Source organism: Homalodisca vitripennis, unplaced genomic scaffold (assembly GCF_021130785.1).
Source record: "Homalodisca vitripennis isolate AUS2020 unplaced genomic scaffold, UT_GWSS_2.1 ScUCBcl_4429;HRSCAF=10583, whole genome shotgun sequence".
Lineage (NCBI taxonomy): Eukaryota > Metazoa > Arthropoda > Insecta > Hemiptera > Cicadellidae > Homalodisca > Homalodisca vitripennis.
In genome coordinates, this window is record NW_025780539.1 from 25,643 (window position 1) to 47,688 (window position 22,046).

The window sequence follows — 22,046 nt, forward strand, 5'->3', positions numbered from 1 at the left end:
CGACAGCTGTCTCTGTTGTTGAGCTCTGCAAGCACTCTAATGTGGTGCACAAGGACACGCTGCAAGTTTGTTGTTCATGAGTTGCCCCAAACTCCAAGTCCGTACCACAGGTGTGATTCAAAGATTGCATGATATGCAATTTTTTGCTACTCTGGTACTACTTATGGATTTTATCCTCTTGATGGCATAGAGGGTGTTACTTAGTTTACGGCATAGGTTGTCATTACGAGGGATCCATGTCAGTTGCTCATCAATAGTTATTCCCAAATACTTGGCCTCTTTGGATGCTTCCTATATCTGGAAGTCGTCCTACTTGTTCTCTTTTCCTGCCAAACACCAATTGTTGGGTTTTTATCTTCATTTACAACCAGGGTATTACTATGGCAGTATTGTATAGCCATATTTAATGCCACTGATGAACAGACTTCGAGCATGTCAGGGATCTTTTCACTGAGAAGGAGGACAGTATCGTCTGCATATATCAGTGTTTCGTTATATTCTGCCAAATATTCTGGGAGGTCATTTGTTAACAAGACAAAAAGTACGGGAACCAGCACAGAGCCTTGTGGGACACCTCTTATCACTGGTAGTGGTATTGATCTCACTAATTTTGTTACTCTCCTTTCTATGTGTGTTTTTAGCTCAACTATTTGAGTTCTTCCTGTTAAAAAAACTTTTGAACCAGTTTTGCAGTAGTTCCATTTATACCCAATATCTTCATTTTGTTCATCACATGAGAGTAGTCAAGGCAGTCAAAAGCTTTGCTGAAGTGAAGAAGGATTGTTGTTGATGTGTTACAGGCTTCAAGATAGTCTATGAGAGATTCAACAAGGGTGATGATGGCTGATGTGGTGGATTTTCCCTTGAGAAATCCGTGTTGATGTGGGGTAAGTAATTGATGAAGAGATAAATGTTGAAAAAGTCTGTGAAGCACTAATTGTTCAAAAAACTTTGGAAAATGTGGATATTAGTGATATAGGACAGTAATTTTTGGATCAAGACGTCTCCTTTCTTTAATTTAGGGAAATACTATTGAAATTTTGAGATCGGTCTGGAAAATTCTATTTCTGAATGATTGATTGACGATGACTTGTACAAATGGTGTGGTAAGTTCTTCTTTATATGTCTTCAGTAGCTTAGCAGAGATATTTCAATGCCAGTTTGATGTCTTGTTCTAAAGAGACTCGATCACCTTTAAGCACTTCATGTTCATTAGTTGGATAAAGAAACATATTCCGTATTGGTTGTGTATGGGTAGTATCTACTGGAGGCTGTTGAGGCATTAAAAGTTGGCTTTTTAAAAGGTCATTTGCAGTATTAGTAAAAATATACGTTAAGGTGGTTAGCAATTAGATTAGGATCTTGAATTTTGGCTCCATCTATAATCAGCTCCATTGTTACTTGTGTATTTTTGGTAGATTTCCACTCAATATTGATTACGCTTCACAGTGCTTTAATTTTGTCATTAGCTTTCTTAAATAGTATTTGCAGTTGCTTGGCGTCTAAGGATCTTTAATTTCAAATCATAAGATTTTTTTCTTATCCATCATGTCTTTTTTAAACTCTTCTGTACCATTCAGAAGGCATCTCTCCTGGGCCTCTACAAATGCTTGCTTAAGCTATGAGGCCTCATGGTCAAAGATGTTATTGAGCTTTATACGTTTATTTCTTGTTTTCACCATGGGGCAGGTCAGATTAATTGTGTAACGGGTATAGGCCTAGCCTGTAACCTAAATCAACTTTTTACAATTAATAATAAATTCGAGAATAATATAATACAATAAATAATATTTTTCTATTAATAATAAATCTAAATGAATAGGAATCCAAACCGACAATTTAATTGCTTAGTTAATGTTATCATTCTCATATTTGAGAATAATCAAATTTCAATTTATTATGAAGGTTAGTTGTGCATGGTGACATAGTCCGTCACTGACAGTTTTGTAACCTCAAACATAAATCTCGAATAGTAAAGCGGTCCATATTTAATAAAACTCGATAGTTTCCTCATCAACATCAAAGAACAAAGGTAAACACGGCAAAACGCGTGCCACGATTGGCTAACGTAACGATTACTCTCATTGGAGGGTAGCGACCCCGCGGGAACGCAAAACTCGTTCTCTGCGCACCGAATTCGAGTGGGTTGTTAGCCAGAAGTAAAAGCGGATCATTTTTTCGAACCAGAAAAACGGAAAATTTCCGTTTTGAAGGGTATCACTTTTCCCTCTCTGCGCTACTGACTCGGAGTTTGGGAAAGAGAGAGTCTTCTTCCTCGACCTCTTGATGATGTAGTACGTTGTGAAATAGTTTTCAAAATTTTTCAATTATTAACCCTTTAACAGTCCTCCGGTTGAAAAATCAACCACCTAATTTGCCTTTGTATGGGCAAGGAAATTTTATTACTTTTGCGGGAACAGTCTCCGGTTAAAAATTCAACCATTTACAATATGGTTCATAATTCGGTGACAGAGCATGCAGTTGTCGTTCTTGTTGTTTCCAGTAGCTTGGTAAGGTTGTATGGAAGCTTACTAATTTTGTTCAGCTTGCCTGTTGCTTCCTGTTGTCAGTTTTAATCTGAAGAGTGGCAAAATGGTTGATTTATCAACCAGAGACCTTTCCAGCTCGCGAACCAAGCAGCAGTTGGTGTGATAGCGAGTTTAATATCAAATTTATCTCCTGACAGGTAAATATGAAAGTTCTTTGTAATAACTTAATTTTATTTACAATGTTTTAGGCATTTGATTTATCAGTCATTCATCGTTGTCACCGTCACTTGAAATTATTTAACTACAATTTTGTCTTTGCTTCTACACTTAACCTAAAAATCATGACATTGGAAAAATATTTATAAAAAAATATATAGTCCTCAGAGTTTTTACATATATTAGTATAAACACTTTAAATTATGACAAAAGATAAATTAGGGCGTTTTAAGATATAAATAATCAGTGCAGGCAAGATATTAGGCCAAAAAGTACAATATAATGGTATTTACATGATAGCAAAATTATACAAACTGTTATAATTTTCCACCATTACATAATTTTTTCTGTTTGGAAAGGTATTTTATGCTAATAGCTACCAAAACAAATAGACCTATGAAATAGTAGATATTTCTGTAACAAATAAAATTATTTTGTCTAAAAAATGTATAATTTATAGAATACTTCACTGTTAGCTGACTTTATAAAATGAAGAACTAAAAGGGGTGAAAAAGTTAAAGTTAAATGCCCTCAAGCTGTGGCCGATTATAATCTGTACATGGGTGGTGTAGATCATTTTGATCATTTACTGTCTAGCTATAGTATTGCCCAAAAGTCTAGGAAATGGTGGATTAAAATATTCTACTTTCTGTTGGATTCTGTTATGGTAAATTCGTTTATTTTGTACAGATATATAGCTAAACAAAACAAACAAAAAGTGATGAAACATCTGATATTTCGAAGAAAATTTGGTGCAGAGTTAATTGGAAATTTTACCAGCCGGAAAACAACAAACTCGCCAGTGGTTTGTAAGAGAGGAAAGAAAAGTTGGTGGAAGAATAGGAAAAACCGTCAACATTAGAAATGTGGGTGAACATTTTCCTGTTTGCTACATCAAGTAGAAGATATGCCAGATGTATTACTACAGCCAAGCACGAAAGATCAAGTATAGAATGTTCCACTTGCAAGGTTGCACTATGTAAGGCGTGTTTTGCCCCGTTCCATAGTACTGATTAGTTGTTCCAAAATAGTAACATTAGGATATCGTTACACAGAAAGCATACGTATTATTTGGAGGACTTTTTAATTTTTTACTAAGTGTCATTTATACTTGTATTTTTATTATCTAACTAATTGTTATATTTGTTTTTTCCTTTTTTACATAGGTACATTCATATATAAATATGGCCAATTTTATAAATATGTTTTAAAGGTGTAAATATGTACCACTGACAAGATTTTGTATCACAATATTGTGCAAATTTTCAATTCTGTATAAATAAAAGGCAGTTTTATGTTTTGCTAAATCTATTTCACTTCAATTTCATAAGTTTTCTAAGTGGTTGATTTTTAAACCGGCAAACACATACATAGTTCATTTTGCGGGGACGCTCTCCGGTTGAAAATTCAACCGCCCTCTAAAAAATTAAATAAACATAAAAAAAATTATTTAGTGATCTGTAATGTCTAGTGTTAGCATTTACAGTGAAACAAAATCGTTAAAAATGTAAAACATGGTAAAAAAGTGGTTGGTCATTTCAAGATTTTCAGGGTGGTTTTGATTTTTCGACCGGAGAGCTTTCCAGCAAAATGGCAAAAATATTGTTTGCCCTATAAAGGGTTAATCAGTCTTTTTTCAATGTGATCCAAATTTAAATTTTTCAATTATCTGTGAGGGACCGCCGTGTCGCCATCATGGGATTTGGTGAATATGTTTAAGAGTATTTAAACCTTTTTGATCAACATTTTTAACTAATCAGACTCTAAATTTTAACTGCTAGGGAGTAGGGGTATTTTCTAATTAATTATTTCAAGCATAATTGGATTTTGTGTTGTAAGGATGTTTATTTTAAGCATAGCCATAATTTCATTTCATCAAAATCATGTTTCATTAGTATTAGTTTTTATTCAATAAATCTAAAATTTGTTTCTATCAAAATTTTATTTTTCATTTTACCACACATAGCTGCCCTACGCCGCACCCATTGTAAAACGACCCTGTAAAGACAAAGAGTCTAAAAGCTAATATATTTTTCACAAAACCTATCTTTTTACTATTTATTATAACGTAACGTATCCGTTACAAATGGCACCCAGCAACGTGGGGCAGCTAAAAGTGGTTTAGCTTAATAATTGTGTAGGGGTTTTCTAATTTGAAATAGACTAAATCAAAATTTAAAAATGATGGATCAGAACTTAGAGAATATTGACAATTCGGACAGTAGTAGTGAGATGACACTCGCGGAGCTAGCTAATAGGCCTAGATTCAGACAGCTCTTTGGCTAATGCGAATAATGTTTGAAACGGTGGTAGACCTAGATAGAACTGATGCATATCAGCAATTGTTGTTTTTGATGACACAACTTAATGACAAATTTGATGGATTAAATAACAAGATGGATGAGGTAAAAACCGATATTTATAACAAGATGGATGACCTAAAAAACCGATATTTATAGCAAAAATGGATGACGTTCAAACGGGCATGACACAAATTGAACAAAAATTAACACAAAAATTGAGGGAACGTTCAAAGTGAATTGAAGGGAGAGATTAAAGTTGTGGGGGAAGAAGTTGAAAACTAAAATTGCTAAAGTCAATCAAAAATTCGATCAAGAGGTTTCACAGATTAGATCTCGGGTTGATGAGATAGTAAATAAAATCGATACACATGCAACGGAGATACTGAGAATAAAAGATTATGTAGGGATGAGTGAAAGTACTAAGGTAAGCTTAAACGAGGAAGAATCTAAATCAAATTTAAAAGAGGAATCAGACCTACTAGTTTGAGTCGAACAAAGTTCAGACCACTGTGAAAAGCGTGTTAAAAAAATGGAGGGTAGCGGTCTTAATCAACAACCGGCTTGTAATATTATGGCGGAACTCTATTTTGACCGAGTTTGATGAGGGTAATGATAGGACTCACCCTGTGAATTTTTTGAAATTGGCTGAAAAATTTACTAATAGTAATCAAGAACACTGGGAAACAAAACTTTTGTATATTGTAAAATACTTGAAGGGGGAAGCATCTGAGTGGGCTCGGAGAAACATTGACAAATGGGAGAGTTTTGAACAATTTAAAAATGATTTCAAAAAGAGATTCTGGGGCATTACTAAACAAAAAGATTTTGAAAACAAATTGATGGGTAATGGGAATTTTTTGTGAAGGTAAAACCGATTTGACAAACTATGTGCTTGGGTATTTTGACATAGCAAAGAAATTGGACAACCAGATGGATAACCTTACGTTTGTTGGCTTTATTTGTCGACATTTGCCGCCACACATAAGTGCCAGTCTGGCAATTCTACAATCCCTTGCTGGTAGGGAAGAACTAGAAGTAGTATTAAATCAGCTCAGTTATGTAAAGCCTTTCAAAAAAGAAAGTTTCAGGGATACATACAACACTAATCATGAAAATGGAAATGGACAAAAAACATACACAGGAAGGCCAACACAAAAACTTTCATGACAGTATCCAAGGGCAACAGTATAGGCCAAATCATGAGAACAGGGCAGTAAATACCACACAATTTTCTCATACCAACAATGGTAGGGCCAATCACACTAATGGGAATCATTTTGAAAGGAATCGGGGGAAAATAATAGGGGATACAACAGACCCGAGGGTTTCAGAACATTTCGAGGTAGGGGAAATTACAGGGGTGGACCAAATTACCGGGGGGGACACAACTATAGGAACAATTCAGAAAACTTTGATGGGCCTAGGGAAATTGAAAATGGTCAAGATTGACAACCAACAATTCCAGGGGAAATAACTCGGAACTTAAATTTTGACGAAAGACCAAAAATAAACAACTTTGAATTGATAGGCGATAGTCAGTTTTGTAGACTATCAAACAAAATTTTTGCAAATGGATACAGTTAAAACCCCTGGTGGTAAAACATCAATAGGACTTTGTGTGGGGGTCAAACGATTAAACAATTATATGAGCAGGTAAAAATACATTCATCAAGTTTATCTGAAAACCTAATGATTTTTATTGGTACAAATGACATTCTAAAAAATAATTCACTTGAGCAAATGAAAACTGACATGAAAGATTTAGTTGAATACCTAATAAATAGTAATAAGAAATTAATCATTTTGACTCTACCTCCAATTCCGAAAGTTGCCAAAGACCTTGGTATCAGAGGAAAGGTTAAAGATTTTAACAGGTTCATACGGGCATTAGACAATGGGGATACAATCAAGATTAATCATGTCACACCACACTTTGTTGATCACAATGAGTTAGGGTGTAATTTAAAATATTTTGAACAAAACATCAACTTTGGGGAAAAAACATTTGCTGATTTGGTTCATCTGAATATTGATGGGTTGAAACTTTTAAAAGAAAGCATTGATGAGTTTTTCAATCAAACTAATGAAGAGTTGAAAGGGGTTGTGCAAAGTAACCAGAATCAAATCATTATGGATCAAAATATGGCGGATGATTTTTTAGATGAAAGCAACTACAATGATGGAGTAATGCGTGATAGGGTTCAGTCTTTTACCAGAAATTGATATTGGTATTGGAGGGGTAAAATACAAGTGTTTAGTAGATTCAGGTAGTCAAGCATGTATAATGTCAGATGAATTCTATAAGAAAATAAAAAAATCAAGTGGGGTACAATATTCCAGAGCTACCTGTTAGTAATCTGTCAATTGTAGGTGTTACAGGAGTCAGGTCCAAAAGAATAAATGTTCAAATAAGACTAGAGGTAAATATTGGTGAACAAGTTGTCCCAATAACATTTTTAATTGTTCAAGGACTAAAAATTGAGTTGATACTTGGTTGTGACTTTTTCAGCAATCATAAGGCTGTACTAAACTTTGATACCAATACTTTATGCTATAGACATGACGGGAAATATCTAGAGACTAAATTAGTGTATAGAAATGGTGAAGAATTTGTGGGGGGGTTTAAGAATAATACATATTAACAGAATTAACTTGTATAAAGATGAAAATGAAATAGACAATACTTTAGCGAATTTAAATCCATTTTTTGAACACAGATCAAATCAAGTAGGCCTAGAACAAAAAATTACTAAGATCAAACATGAATCTGAATCAGAAGCAATTGAACAAAGGTTAGTAGACAGAATAAGTGAATTAGAGGCAGATAATTTGAGTATTAAGGATGAGGAACTAGAATTATTAAGAGTAGTACTTTTTGAAAATAAAGAAGTTTTTTCGGATCAACCAGGGGTGTGTCAAAGGATACACAGCAAAGCTGAATGTTAAAAGTGAAGTCCCATATATTGGCAAGTCTTATCCGGTTCCGTTCAGTAAAAGAAAATCTGTAGAGGAAGAATTAGAAAGACTGAAACAACAAGATATTATAGAAGAGTCAAATAGTCCCTTTTTCTAATCCCTTAGTCCTGTGTAGTAAAGAAAGATTTGAGTATAAGATTGTGCTTAGACAGTAGGAAATTAAATTCGTATCTTGTTCCGGATAGACAAAGTACAGAAACAACTGATGATATATTTCAAAAATTTATGGGAGTTAAATATTTTACAACATTAGATTTAACGCAAGGGTTTTTCCAGATCAAACTCGATAAAGAATCTAGAAAATTTGTAGCTTTCACATTCAACGGAAAGAATTTGCAATTTAAGCGATTACCATTTGGTTTTGAATGTAAGCACGGCTCATTTTACTAAAGCGATGAATAAAATTTTGGGCCATGAGTTTAGCAATTTCGTAACTTTGTTACGTTGATGACATTCTAATTACGTCCAGAACTTTTTTGGGAACATTTAGATCATATCGATAAAGTACTGAAAAGACTACATGAGTGTGGAGTGACTGTTAAACTTAAAAAATCAAATTTTTTTGAAACAGGAAGTAAAGTTTTTAGGTTTTGTTCTTAGTAAAGATGGGATAAAGATGGATGAGGATAAAGTTGAAAAGATAAAAGATTTTCCAACCCCAAAGAACTTAAAAGAACTGCAATCGTTTTTAGGTTTATGTAATTATTACAGAAAATTTCAGAAGAACCATTCAGATTTGACAGGTCGGTTTGGTGACATTTTGAGTTCTAAAAGTAAATGGTTTTGGGATAAGACAAAACAAAATCTGTTTGAGAAAATAAAAGAAACATTTTTAGACTCAGTTATGTTACATCATCCAAATTGGAGTAGGGCATTCTATTTAAGTACAGATGCATCAGACATCAGCGTGTCAGCCATTCTTTATCAAGTAAATGATCAGGGGGAACATGAAGTGATAAGTTTTGCAAGTAGGACTCTTTTAGCAACAGAGAAAAATTATAGCATAACAGAAAAAGAATTATTGGCTGTGGTCTTTGCTTGTAAAAAATTCCGATCTTATATTATTGGACATTTTCAAGTAATTGTTCGTTCAGACCACAAGGCATTATCTTTCCTTACAACCTGTAGACTATCTCATGGTAGAATTTTGAGGTGGAGTTTGGCATTACAAGAATACAATCTCACTATTGAGTACATCAGCGGAAGGCAAAATATTCCCGCTGACATTCTTTCAAGAGTAACGGACGAAAATTAATATAAAAATCCAGTTGAAAGGAATTCGGTAATGGTTTTACAAAATAAAATTGAAATTGAAGTTAGCGATAGGAAGATTAAACCAATGTTCAGAAATATAGGAGAAAAACAAAGGAGTGATGATAAATTTGGGCCTATTTTTTACTAAATTGGATGGTAATGATCAACAAATAAAAGATCAATTTGTTATTCATAATGGAATACTTTTTAAGAAAGATTTAAATGATGGTGATAGTTTTAAAGTCTGTATACCAAAAGCAATTCAATCAGAATTAATTCAATTTACACATTTGAAATATGGTCATTTTGGGGGGACATAAAATTTATTTAATACTAAGGGAGTATTGTGTTTTTCCTAGGATGGAACTTTCAGTAAAGAATCAGTTAAAATGTTGTCAATTGTGTCAATGTGCCAAACACACCACTGTTAAATCAGTAGGATTTTTTACAACCAATAATTCCTAAAAAAATTGAAAGATATAATCTCAGTTGACTTGATAGGAGAATTGCCCTGTAGGAAGAGGAGGTGTAAAATACATATTTGTTGTGTTGGATTTGTTTTCTAAATTTGTGAAGTTGTATCCGGTCAAAAGAGCTACTAGCCGAGTATTACTAAATAAATTGATCAATGAATACATACCTGAGGTAGGTGAGATAGGTAGTGTTTTGTGGCTCGCAGTTCACTAGTAATTTATGGTATAATACCCTTAGAGACTTAAACATTAAAACTATTCATAGTTCTGTTTGGCATCCAGCCTCAAATCCAGTTGAAAGGGCTAATAAGGAAATTACTAAAATATGCCAGGATATACTGCCATGAGAAACATACTAAATGGCCATTAGTACTAAATTTCATTGAAAAGTGTTTAAATCATTCTGTGCATGAGACCACGGAAGAAAATCCCGTTTGAACTAATGTTTGGTAGGAAAGATAGGAATTTTTTACAGGATATGGTTCAATTTCCCAAAGAGAAAAAGAATGTTAGCTGACTATCCAGGTAAAATAAGATTAGTCAAAGATTAGACTAGTTTCAAAAGGGGAAAAAAGGAAAAAGAAAATTTGATAATAAGGTCAAACCAATTAGATTTTAGTATAGGAGATGAAGTTCTAGTAAAAACACATTATCTGTCTGACAAACTTGACAAGAAAATTAAGAAGTTCTTTCTGCTTTATGAGGGGGCCCGTATAGGGTGTCACAAATAAAATTGGGAAAACGCATATGTTTGTGGTCAACGAAGATGGTGGTGTGTGATAGGAAACATTTAATGTAACACAATTAAAAAAGTTTTTATCGAAATTTGGTTTAGTTCAAACAAAGATGGAGGGTTAAAACAATATGGGTTTCGTGATTTTTATTATTCCTTTGTAGCTTTTTCCCTTCGAAAGAATTAAAAAAGTCTTTACAAAACAGAATAAAATGGCATGGCTGGATTTTGTACGATTTGACGGCCATGGGACAAATAAATGTCAAAAAACCACATATCACACACAGTTAGGTTTCTGGGTGGTTTAACACAAAAAAACATACTTGAAATATGATTTCAAGACAACAGTACAAGGTACACGATCACACACACAGTTTATTGTTTCTGGGTGGGTGGTCAAACACAAAAAAACATACTCATCTAAGACGATTGAAGTCAACTTACAGTACAAGTTACATAATCACACACAGTTTATGTATTGTTTCTGGGTTTGTAAATAGTTTAAAAGTGTAAGATTCATAACAAATTATTTAAATATGATTGGATTGAATAGGAGAATGACATTCAAGTAAGGAAACACAGTTTATTTAAATTGAAACTACAGTAAAATTCTAAAGAAAAGAAAGAAGAAGACGAGAAAAGTAAAAGCACAAAAAGACTAATTAAAATATTTATTATTGAAATAATGTATTGTTTTTCTGATGAGTTAGTTTTATTTTGTTGTACGGATAAAAATATAATAATAATAATGAAGTAACATGGGGGATACTGAGATGATAATAATAATAAAGCAAACTGGGGGGGTATACTGGTATAAAAGTAATTATTCTTAAAGTAAAATGTTAGAGGTAGGGTCCAAGTAGGCCTGTTTAATAGTTAATATGATAATGATAGATAGAGGGGTAGTGTAAAATACACTGAACAAAGGCTAAAGGTGAAGGATATATTGTGAATGGAGTGGATAAAATAATAGTAAGAGAATAGGAGTGGAAATTGAGAGGTTGGGAACAATTTAAAAGTGGAATGGAAAGTAGGAGTTTACAGGATAATATATGAAATAGAATTGAGCCAATAAAATAAATTCAAAAGTCAGTACTAAAATTTAATTAATTCAGAGGGGGGATGAATAAAAAGGAAATATATTAGGGCTAGTAAATATTTGGTTTTAATAATCATTTAATCAACTTTATAATAATGAAGTGCAATGACACTTAAAAGGGATTTTACTGTGCGAAATGGGTATTTTATGGTATGAGGAAGTTAGGAGAATATTGTAATTAAATGAATACAAATAAATGAGTGAGAAGAAAAGGGAAATTCAGCTAATATATAAAAAAAAAAAAAATAAAACTCAAAACAAAGGGACAAAAATTGTATTATTATGACTTGGGGGGTTGCAAAAGGAATTTCATTAGTTAAAAAATTGGTAATTAATTAATAAAAAGGTGATAACTATTAGATAGTGCGTTTGAAGTTAAAATAGTACAACAAATAGGTAAACAAGGAGGGTGAATAAAAATAAACTACAAAATAGACAGGTTATAATTATTATAACCTCGATTAAAATAAACAAAACAAAAATATTTAAATTACGCCAAGATTATTACAAAGGATAAATAATTTAAAAATAAATTTTTTACCATTTATTGTGTATAATTTCTAAAAAAAAAAGGAGAAACAAAATTTTATAAACTGTGTGGAGAGATTTGTTAGTTAATTATGAATGAATTTGTAAGATGAAAAATTCTGAGAATGAATTTTTATCTAGTAACAATAGTAATAATAATTTATTTTGAAAAAATAATGGTTCATATTTATGTTATGTTGATTGTTTTTTGACTTAGTTTGTAAGAATGTTTAATAAATAATGTAAGTACTATTTGTGTGAAAAACTTTAATTTTTTAAATATTAGGAAATGTTTAGTGTAAGATGTGAAAGTTGAGGTGCGCGAATATCACAGGCAAATCACAACAAAATTAAAATCACCAAAGCAACTGGACTTGGACACTTTTAAAGTCAATGGTGTGTTTTTTTTATGAATCTACCACAAGTATGGACACTTTGAAGTCATGGTGTGCTTTTTCTTTATGTCTGAAAATAAGTCTAAGGACACATAAGTTTGAAGAAGAAGTTTCTGTCAGTGAAGATGAGAATAGTGTTTAAAATGGAACATTTTAAAAGCATTGGATGTGAGAAAAGTCAAAAAAACGTTTGGATCAATTCACTGCAATAATACAATTTCACTTTGGTAACAAGTGATGAAATAAAAACTGTTCTCCCAGAAGGAAATAGAAATGTGGAAAAGGCAAGAAAACTTTTAATCAAATTCAACTTCCAAAGGTGATGTTTAAATGAAGTAAAATGTGGAAAGGCAAGAACTTTTAAATCAAATTCAACTTCCAAAGGTGATGTTAAATGAAGTAAATATGGAAAAAAAGGAACTTTTAATCAAATTCAACTTCCAAAGGTGATGTTAAATGAAGTCAGACAGATAAAGCGCTGGGCCAATAAGATATAGAAGCTGTGATAACTCACCATGACTGTAAGTCTTATGAATTAAGAAAGTAAACTGTGATAACTTAGCCTGTAGACAATAGCAAAACTTGAACTTCACCAAAAATTTTAACTTTAAGTAAAAAATTTTGTTCGTCAAGAAGCATGAAGAAAAATTTGTAATATTAGATTTAATTGACAGTTGTTTGTTCTTTGTTCTTCAATTTATTTGTTTTGTTGTTCGGATTGATTTAAATATGTATATCTTTTGTTATTTTAAATCATTCACTGTAAAAGTTTTAACCCTAGAACTGTTAAACGACATAATTATGTCGGTTAATGCCGCTTTTGTGGTGTTAACCGTCAAAATTTTTTGTCGATCAATCATTCCCTGGTTATAATTACTTTTTATAATATACTCCGGTAACGTTATCGATATAATTCATGCACCATTGGATTCGGGAAGAAAAAATGCTAAGGAACAGATGAGTTTTATTCCTCTTTGTATTATGGTTATGACGTAGCAAGCTTGTTATTTTGAACGTAAAAGAAAAAACGCGACGCCGTTTGCGTTTGTTTGTGACCCGCCCATATTGCCTTGCCGCTGCCGTTCTGTATCACTTTCGCTTTTTTTTTTTTTTTTTCATGCCGAGCTGGGGATATTTGTACGTTTTTAATAGTTTTACGCGTGTATTTTAGTGTCGTATTTAATGTGTAGATGTGTTTGTTTGACATGTCGTAGTATGTGATAAACATATATATTTTAGAATAAATCAATTTCTATTTACTGAAATATGTTTGAGAAATTACCGGCTTTGTGTAGGCTATGGCAAAATGACTTGGCTAAAATTCATTTCACATAGGTTGTTATTGTTTTCACTTACTAAACGTTATTTTATAGCACTCTTTTAGCTCCTGAAGTAACTATTTATTTTTGGTAAATAGATAGTTTTTCACAATAATATATATATTGCCCTGTAATTTCTTTGGTTATATATAATAACTGTTTGGGTTATTCTATATTTTTTTCAATATCTTTAGTTATATTTATAGTTTTCTAACTACATAAATATTTCCTATTACTTATATAAACCATAAATTTATAAAATTTAGATATAGTTACAAGCTTTAGAAAACTATTTTATATTTTTGCTGATGAATGAAAATTTTTCGCAAAATTTTTGAATTAATGGCAAAAATTTAACTTTTTTACTTTAAAAAAAATAATTTATGGTAATTATTTCATTACTAACTATATATTTCTATTTTATTCTAAGTAATAAAATATGCAAAATAACATGTATTCATAGATAAATGTATTAGCAAAACTTGTTTTACCAAAGTCTTACGGTGTACCACCGATTTTCAGAATTTATACGCATCGCTGCTTTTTGTTCTATAGCTTTATGATGCTTTCATAAATGTGTATAATGTTTATGTTTTTCTGAAACTAGATAAAATTTGACACAGAATGGCTATCTCACTTATAAATATTTCTCACTATAACTTCATTTGCTAGGTATGGTCCCCCCCAAATTTAAGAAATATTTTTCGTAAATTTTATATTTGATTAAAAAAAGTGTTTATTAGAAAATTTTTGATGGTTAATTTTATAATATAGTGCAATTCTACGTTTAATTCTGAACACAAAAATATATACTCTTATATTATATTGCTTTTATTTTATATTTTTTTAATAATTTTTTTTTTAAAAAAAACCTTGCGCGAAGCTCCAAAACAGCCCGACACTACAGGATGAAATGACCGCCAGTTCTCTAGGGTTAATGAGTAAAATTTTGTAATGAAAATTTTCAATTTTACCACAAAATTTGGGGGGTATCTGTAACGGGTATAGGCCTAGCCTGTAACCTAAATCAACTTTTACAATTTAATAATAAATTCGAGAATAATATAATACAATAATAAATAATATTTTTCTATTAATAATAAATCTAAATGGAATAGGAATCCAAACCGACAATTTAATTGCTTAGTTAATGTTATCATTCTCATATTTGAGAATAATCAAATTTCAATTTATTATGAAGGTTAGTTAGTTGTGGCATGGTGACATAGTCCGTCACTGACAGTTTTGTAACCTCAAACATAAATCTCGAATAGTAAAGCGGTCATATTTAATAAAACTCGATAGTTCTCTCATCAACATCAAAGAACAAAAGGTAAACACGGCCAAAACGCCGTGCCACGATTGGCTAAACGTAACGATTACTCTCATCATTGGAGGGTAGCGACCCCACGGGAACGCAAAACTCGTTCTCTGCGCACCCGAATTCGAGTGGGTTGTTAGCCAGAAAGTAAAAGCGGATCATTTTTCGACCAGAAAAAAACGGAAAATTTCCGTTTTGAAGGGTATCACTTTTCCCTCTCTGCGCTACTGAACTCGGAGGTTTGGGAAAGAGAGAGAGTCTTCTTCCTCGACCTCTTGATGGATGTAGTAACGTTGTGAAATAGTTTTTCAAAATTTTTCAATTATTAATCAGTCTTTTTTCAATGTGATCCAAATTTAAATTTTTCAATTATCTGTGAGGGACCGCCGTTGTCGCCATCATGGGATTTGGTGAATATGTTTAAGAGTATTTAAACCTTTTTTGATCAACATTTTTAAACTAATCAGACTCTAAATTTTAAACTGCTAGGGAAGAGTAGGGGTATTTTCTAATTAATTATTTCAAGCTAATTGGATTTGTGTGTTGTAGGATGTTATTTTAAGCATAGCCATAATTTCATTTCATCAAAATCATGTTTCATTAGTATTAGTTTTTATTCAATAAATCTAAAATTTTGTTTCTATCAAAATTTTATTTTCATTTTACCCACACATAGCTGCCCTACGACGCCGCACCCCCCCATTGTAAAACCGACCCTGTAAAGACAAAGAGTCTAAAGCTAATATATTTTTCACAAAACCTATCTTTTTACTATTTATTATAACGTAACGTATCCGTTTACAAATTGCCAGTGCAACTGTTTGGCTAAATAATTTGTATGCATCTTCGGCACTATCCTGAGCGAGCACAATTTCCCAGGATTCTTGCTTGCTTGAGGACAGTTTTGAGATGTGTGATGTTCCTACAGTTAAAATATATATGGTAAGGATACTGGAATCTGGGGAGCTGGAGCAGAGTGTTGTATTTTACAAAGTTGTGCTGTGTGGTCAGATAAACCAGTGTGAAGGATGTCTACTATTATGTCAACTGGTTGGAGATCGGTTGCAAACACAGTCAATTGAGCTGGTTGTTGTTGGAATTATTCTTGTCATGGGTAAAACGATACGAGTCATATTATAGCTCAATAGGGTTTCATTTAGTTTGACTTGGTGACAGTACGTCTATATTTGTCTCCTATAAGAATAACAGGGCTATTCCATGTGGTTATATTATCAAGTGATTGTGAAAATTCTATCCAGTGACAAGTTCAGATGTCCTTGAACTCTATAGATACCAACAATATGAAAGGTTTTGGCAACCTTGCTTGATTTGTACTGATGCTTATTCCACAGTGGAATTCCACACTGAAGTTTGGTAATGTCTGCTGGTTCGACAGTGTATCCAAAGTTATTATTTTTATAGATAACTCCCTTTTAGGTAATTTGTTCTACTGTATTCTGAAGTTAACAAATATTCTAGGATATTAGTAATTTAAAATTTCGGGTTGTTTTTAAGCCAATGTTCCGTCAAGATTAGGATGTCCGTGTTTTGTGGGGAGGTTAAGAAGTGGTGTAACCTTTCTATTTTGTTTTCTTAGCCTGTCCATATTTTGGTGCAGTATTGTTATATGTCTTTTTGGCAGTTATCTTGATTTTTTTTAGAGAGATCTGGTTGTAATTTTTGGTGTACACTTGTGATGCTGTTATAGGTTTTCTTATTTTTCAATTGTTTCAAAAAAATAGTTTAGTTGGGTGGTATTTAGAGCAGCATTCATGTGCGTGTGTATTCGGCTTTTTAGTTGGAGTTTGGCTGTTTTCTCCCTGTTGGTGGTTGAATGTCTGCTGTAGTGTGCAGTTTTTTGGTCAGAGTTTGGCTGTTTCTCTCTGTTGGTGGTTGAATGTCTACTGTAGGGTTCAGTTTTTTGGTCAGATTTTGGTTGCTTCTCCCTGTTGGTGGTTGAATGTCTACTGTAGGGTTCAGTTTTTTCGTCGTCAGATTTTGGCTGCTTCTCCCTGTTGGTGGTTGAATGTCTGCTGTATGATTCAGTTTTTTCGTCAGAGTTTGGCTGCTTCTCCCCTGTTGGTGGTTGAATGTCTGCTGTAGTGTGCCAGTTTTTTTTGTCGGAGTTTGGCTGTTTTCTTCCTGTTAGTGGTTGTCCAGTATTATCAATTAGTTGTCCCTAATAGTATTTTTGTTTATTATTTTGTAGTGTTGTATGTGTTTTTGTTGAAAAACTCTTTAATGCTTTCACTGGGATCTCAAAGTTTCACAGAGATTGGCGGAGATGTGTGACAAACTGTGGTTGTAGATGAAATTCCAGTTAGAGATTTGGATTTTATGGATTCGTCCCCATGGAAGTGATTGTATGACCCTTTTAGTTTTCTTTCTCGTCATTATGATGTTGCGATTGCTTTGAGTGTTAAATTAAGGTTTTTTAAACCAGGTGATCACTTTTCGAGGAGTTGGTTTACTCCTCAAACTCCAGTCGATGCACACTTTTCTTTATTGCATTAACTTCAGACAAAAAAAAATACATGCAATTTTAAAAGATTTATACTACAAAGCTATCAGTGAAGCTAAAATAAGTCCCCAATGATGAATTGATTAAAAATGCAAAAAAAATAAATGCAGAAAGGCTTGGGAAATTGTTGAAAAATAATCAGGACATAATATGCACACAATAAAAAATTATCTCTTTGCAGATGTATTGAACAACTATAATTTATAAATAAAACAGATAAACACAGTAAATGACATGTAAAATAATATTAATTATTTGGATTCTTTTGAGGGAATTTTCTGTCTTGAAATATCTAAAAATGATTTCAGGTGGAAAATCAATTTAAAAAAAAAAAAAGGTTAAGGACGTAGTTAACAAAAATGATCAACTCCCGAAGTGAGGATGTATTTGGTTTAATTCTAATTATGTAATCCAAAAGCATAATAGATGCAATAATTAGCTCCACTTACTTATCTTGTAAATGTATGTTTCTTGAGGGTAGTTTTCCTCAATGTTTAAAGGTTGCCAAGAGACACTTATTTTCAAAAAGGTGACAGAAATAACCCTGAGAACTATCGTCCAATTGCAATTGTCCCCATACTAAGTAAGGTTAATTGAATCTTGCATATTGAAGCATCTGTATGATTATTTTGTAACTCACAATTTGCTGTATCCCCTTTAAATATCCTTGGAGTTTATCGCCCTCCTGATAAACATTTAGAGATTGTTCATCAAAGGCTTGACATATTAAGGGAAGTGTTCAACACACTACCAACAATGAAAAATAACACCATTATGATTGGAGATGTGGAATATTGACAATCTGGTTCTCTATAGAGAAACAACTTTTTGACAAAATTCTATGCGATCACGGCTTTTACAAGAATTGATCTCCCACCGACCAGGATATCCAGAGACTCATCCTTCTCGATAGATGTCATCTGTAGCAATATAGAGATGTGTAATATAAATGTGCAAGTGCTGAAAAAAATTGGAATTTCAGATCATACTGGGATTTTCAATTATCGTTTAAGTGGAACGAAGGAAGATAAAAATCAAATTACTTCACTAAAGAAAACATATGATTTTAAATTAAAGACTCTAAGACGTCAAACAAGTGCTGACCATATAACAATTTCATAAAATAAAAGCAAAGCGATTTTGGGAATTATAAATAGTGGGAGGAGAATCAAAGAGCAACCAGGCTTCAAACTAATTACAAACTATAGGCCTATTTCACTCATTGCTACAACATCCAAAGTAATTGAAAAAATAGTACTTGAACACGTTCTCTATTACCTACAAGATAACAATATTCTAACAGACAGGCAGCATAGCTTCAGAAGAATCATTCGTGTTTGAATCAAAAGTCGTTCTGATAAGTTGTTGTAAAATTTTGTTAAGGAGCTTCCTTGCAGCCTTGTGGTGAGCAGTGTTTAACCCTTTGTTTGTCACTGTGCGGTAAATACAGTAGTTAGTATGTAAATATCTAACACTTTTTTGTTTTGTACCACTAAGACCGATTAGTCTCTACTATTACATTTTTAAGATAATCCTTTTAAGAATTATCAAAAGTAGAGTTAAACTTTTTCACAAACTTGTTACGGCTGGGCCTGACATGTCTGCAGGTCTAGCCAACCAGATAACATGAATCTTGAAAATATGGAGGGCGATGAGATAAAAATAAGCGGTAAGTTCTTATTATTGACCATACTTATTCTGAAGCTAATATGGATATTACTGAAATACAAAATAAAAGAAAATGAGATGAGGCAGAAAAAATATTTATGACCCCACTGATTTAGTGCACCAAAGTAAAGTGGACAGTTCAGTACCAGAATCTTCACAACACAAAAAACAATATATTGTTAGACTATACAATGAGTGGATAGTTCAAGATAAAAATAAACAAAATATCAATCCTTTTCGAGTTGGTAAAATAATTAAGTCCCATCATACCGATGTTGATTTCATCAATAGAGCAGGTAAGAACTTAGTAATAACTTACAAATCTTATGTTGCCGCCAATAATATAGTAACGTCAATACACGTAACCCAATTTAATGTGTTTGTACCAACAATTAGAATTCATACATCAGGGGTAGCATTTGTAGAAAAGAGATGTCACAGAAGGAGAAATCCTACAAGAGACAAACATGTGAGTACCCTATTTTAGAAGTATAAAGATTAAAAAATAAGTTAATGGATTTCTATTAGACACTAGTTTTGTTTAAAATAACCTTTGAAAACAGACAAGTTGTCAAGAATAGTGTATATAAATTATTTTCAGAATGCAAATTGGGCCATACATAATTCCGTTGTGAAAACAGTGTTTTGGTCATTTTTATTTTAGCGGCTCCTTTTATGTCCCAGTGACTTACAAATTTGGCATATTTTCATTTTTTAATTTAAGTTAAAATTATATACAGGAGAAGAATAACCATTTAATTCCTAGCACAAAGACAGAAATATTTCCCTTTCTGTTAATTTTACTTCTCCTTAGAAAATTTATTTTGCAAGCTGGAGCCCCTAACTCATAATGTCCTTGATGCACATATAAGGATTTCAGTTACATTAAATTAAAGTTTAAAGTTAAGTAAAGATTAAAGTTTTTACGTTAAACAGGGAGAAAAATTAAATTGTGGGTTATTAACTTAAAGGGTATATTGGTCTAGTTGAAAATTTTTATTAGAAAAAAATTAATCAAGTTAATATATTAAATATGGCAACATATTTAACTGTCTCAAGAGTGTGTCATGAGTGTTACTTTTATAGTTTTATTTATTATTTAGTAGGTAAATGAGGATTTTTGTTTTTGGTGTTGGTCAGTGGTAACACCGTTGTTGATGGTGCTAGTAGTGTGAGAGAAAAGCGTTTTCTTGAAGAAAGAAAAGAATGTAATTGAAGAACTTGGTGTTATCACCATTGTTATTTCACTATATACATTTCTCAAATTAATGTAAGTCTAGCCAGTGAAATGAAGTCTTTGTAGCATGCTGATGACATAGTCGTATATTTCTCACACAAAAAAGGAGAATTGGTAAGTAAAAAATGAAGTGTGTCCTAAACAAACTAATTAGTGTATTTTATAATTTACAATGATGTTTGAATGAATCCAAAATGCAACACTAAAAAAAAAGTGAAAAAAAGTAAAGAATGTCTTATTTTACCAGGTGAAGTTAGGGCTATGAAGCCCTCTCTCTAACACTTAACCTGGGGACCAACGGCTTACAGGCGACTTCCGAACCACCACAAATGGCCGGGCAGGCGGGCTGCTGGCAAGGACAGGATCGCTCAGCGGTCCACTCATCCAAGCAGACAGCCACGCTCGACATTTCTTGATCTGGTTATCTTGCGATAACTGCCGTACCCGCTACACTATGCCATTGGCAATATTGTATGCAACACTGTATGATTTTCAAGGAAAAGGACAAGTCAGCATTGACAAAACTCACAATTAATGGTCACCTTATTCCAATTAGAGACATTAGGATTTTAGGATCATTTTGGATCATAAATTAACCTTTAAACAACATATTATGGACTAATTAAATAGATTTTCTAAAGATCTAAATATTATTAAATGTATTAGTTGTGGAACAAAGGGCTGTAACCCTAATTTTGCCACACAAGTATATACAAGCCTAATAAGATCAATATTAGATTATTGTTGTGCATTGTTTGGTCATATATCAGGGAGGGATTTGGGGGTAAACTAGATTTAATTCAAAATCAGGCACTCAGACTTGCCCTTAGCTCCTTTTGCACCACACCAGTTATAGCACTACAAGCTGAAGCTGCTGTAATGCCACTAGACACCAGAAATATTCTTACAGATAACTTAGTATACAAGATACTTTTAGAAAATAATCACCCAGCATTTAGAAACAGGTTTTACTTAAATATGTTAAGTCAAAATAGTGTTTACTGGCAAAAGAGTGTTACCACTATTCATAACATCTTTCAATAATATAACTGAAACGGTGCCTAACATGGAAATGGAAAGGATTTAAAAACGGCTGGGATTTTTAAATTACCCTTATTTATTGAAGAAAAGATTATAGAAGGCGATACAAGATTAACACATTTATAAGTAACAAAAAAAGAATACGAATAAACAAACTCTTAAACAATTTTGGTTAGAAAAAAATGTCGCGATTTTATTTAGGTTATGTTTATGTTTACACTGTGGGGGTCCAAAACTGACGCTGGGTGTGGCGCGCTGCCTTTCTGATTCCAGACCAATACCACTGCCTTATATTCTCTTAGCAAATATATGTCTAGCTATAGTGCCGAATTAATAGCTATATATATAAAGCAGTTGCAATTTATCAATAATACTCAATATGATAATGCAGTGATATGTACGGACTCTCAAGTGGCGGTTTATAGCAATCTCCAATTATAGCAAAGGTAAGAATAATAACCAATTAATTATAA

The 22,046-nt window shown here is 32.6% G+C and overlaps 1 protein-coding gene across 1 annotated transcript in view; it reads right to left on the reverse strand.

The window, feature by feature from the left end:
- LOC124372936 (probable cytochrome P450 CYP44) overlaps positions 1-21,759 on the reverse strand; it is a 31,538-nt gene extending 9,779 nt beyond the window's left edge. The window contains 1 exon segment of the mRNA XM_046831347.1: positions 21,644-21,759. The gene's annotated coding sequence lies outside the window, so the exon portion shown is untranslated.
- Positions 21,760-22,046: the final 287 nt, after the last annotated feature.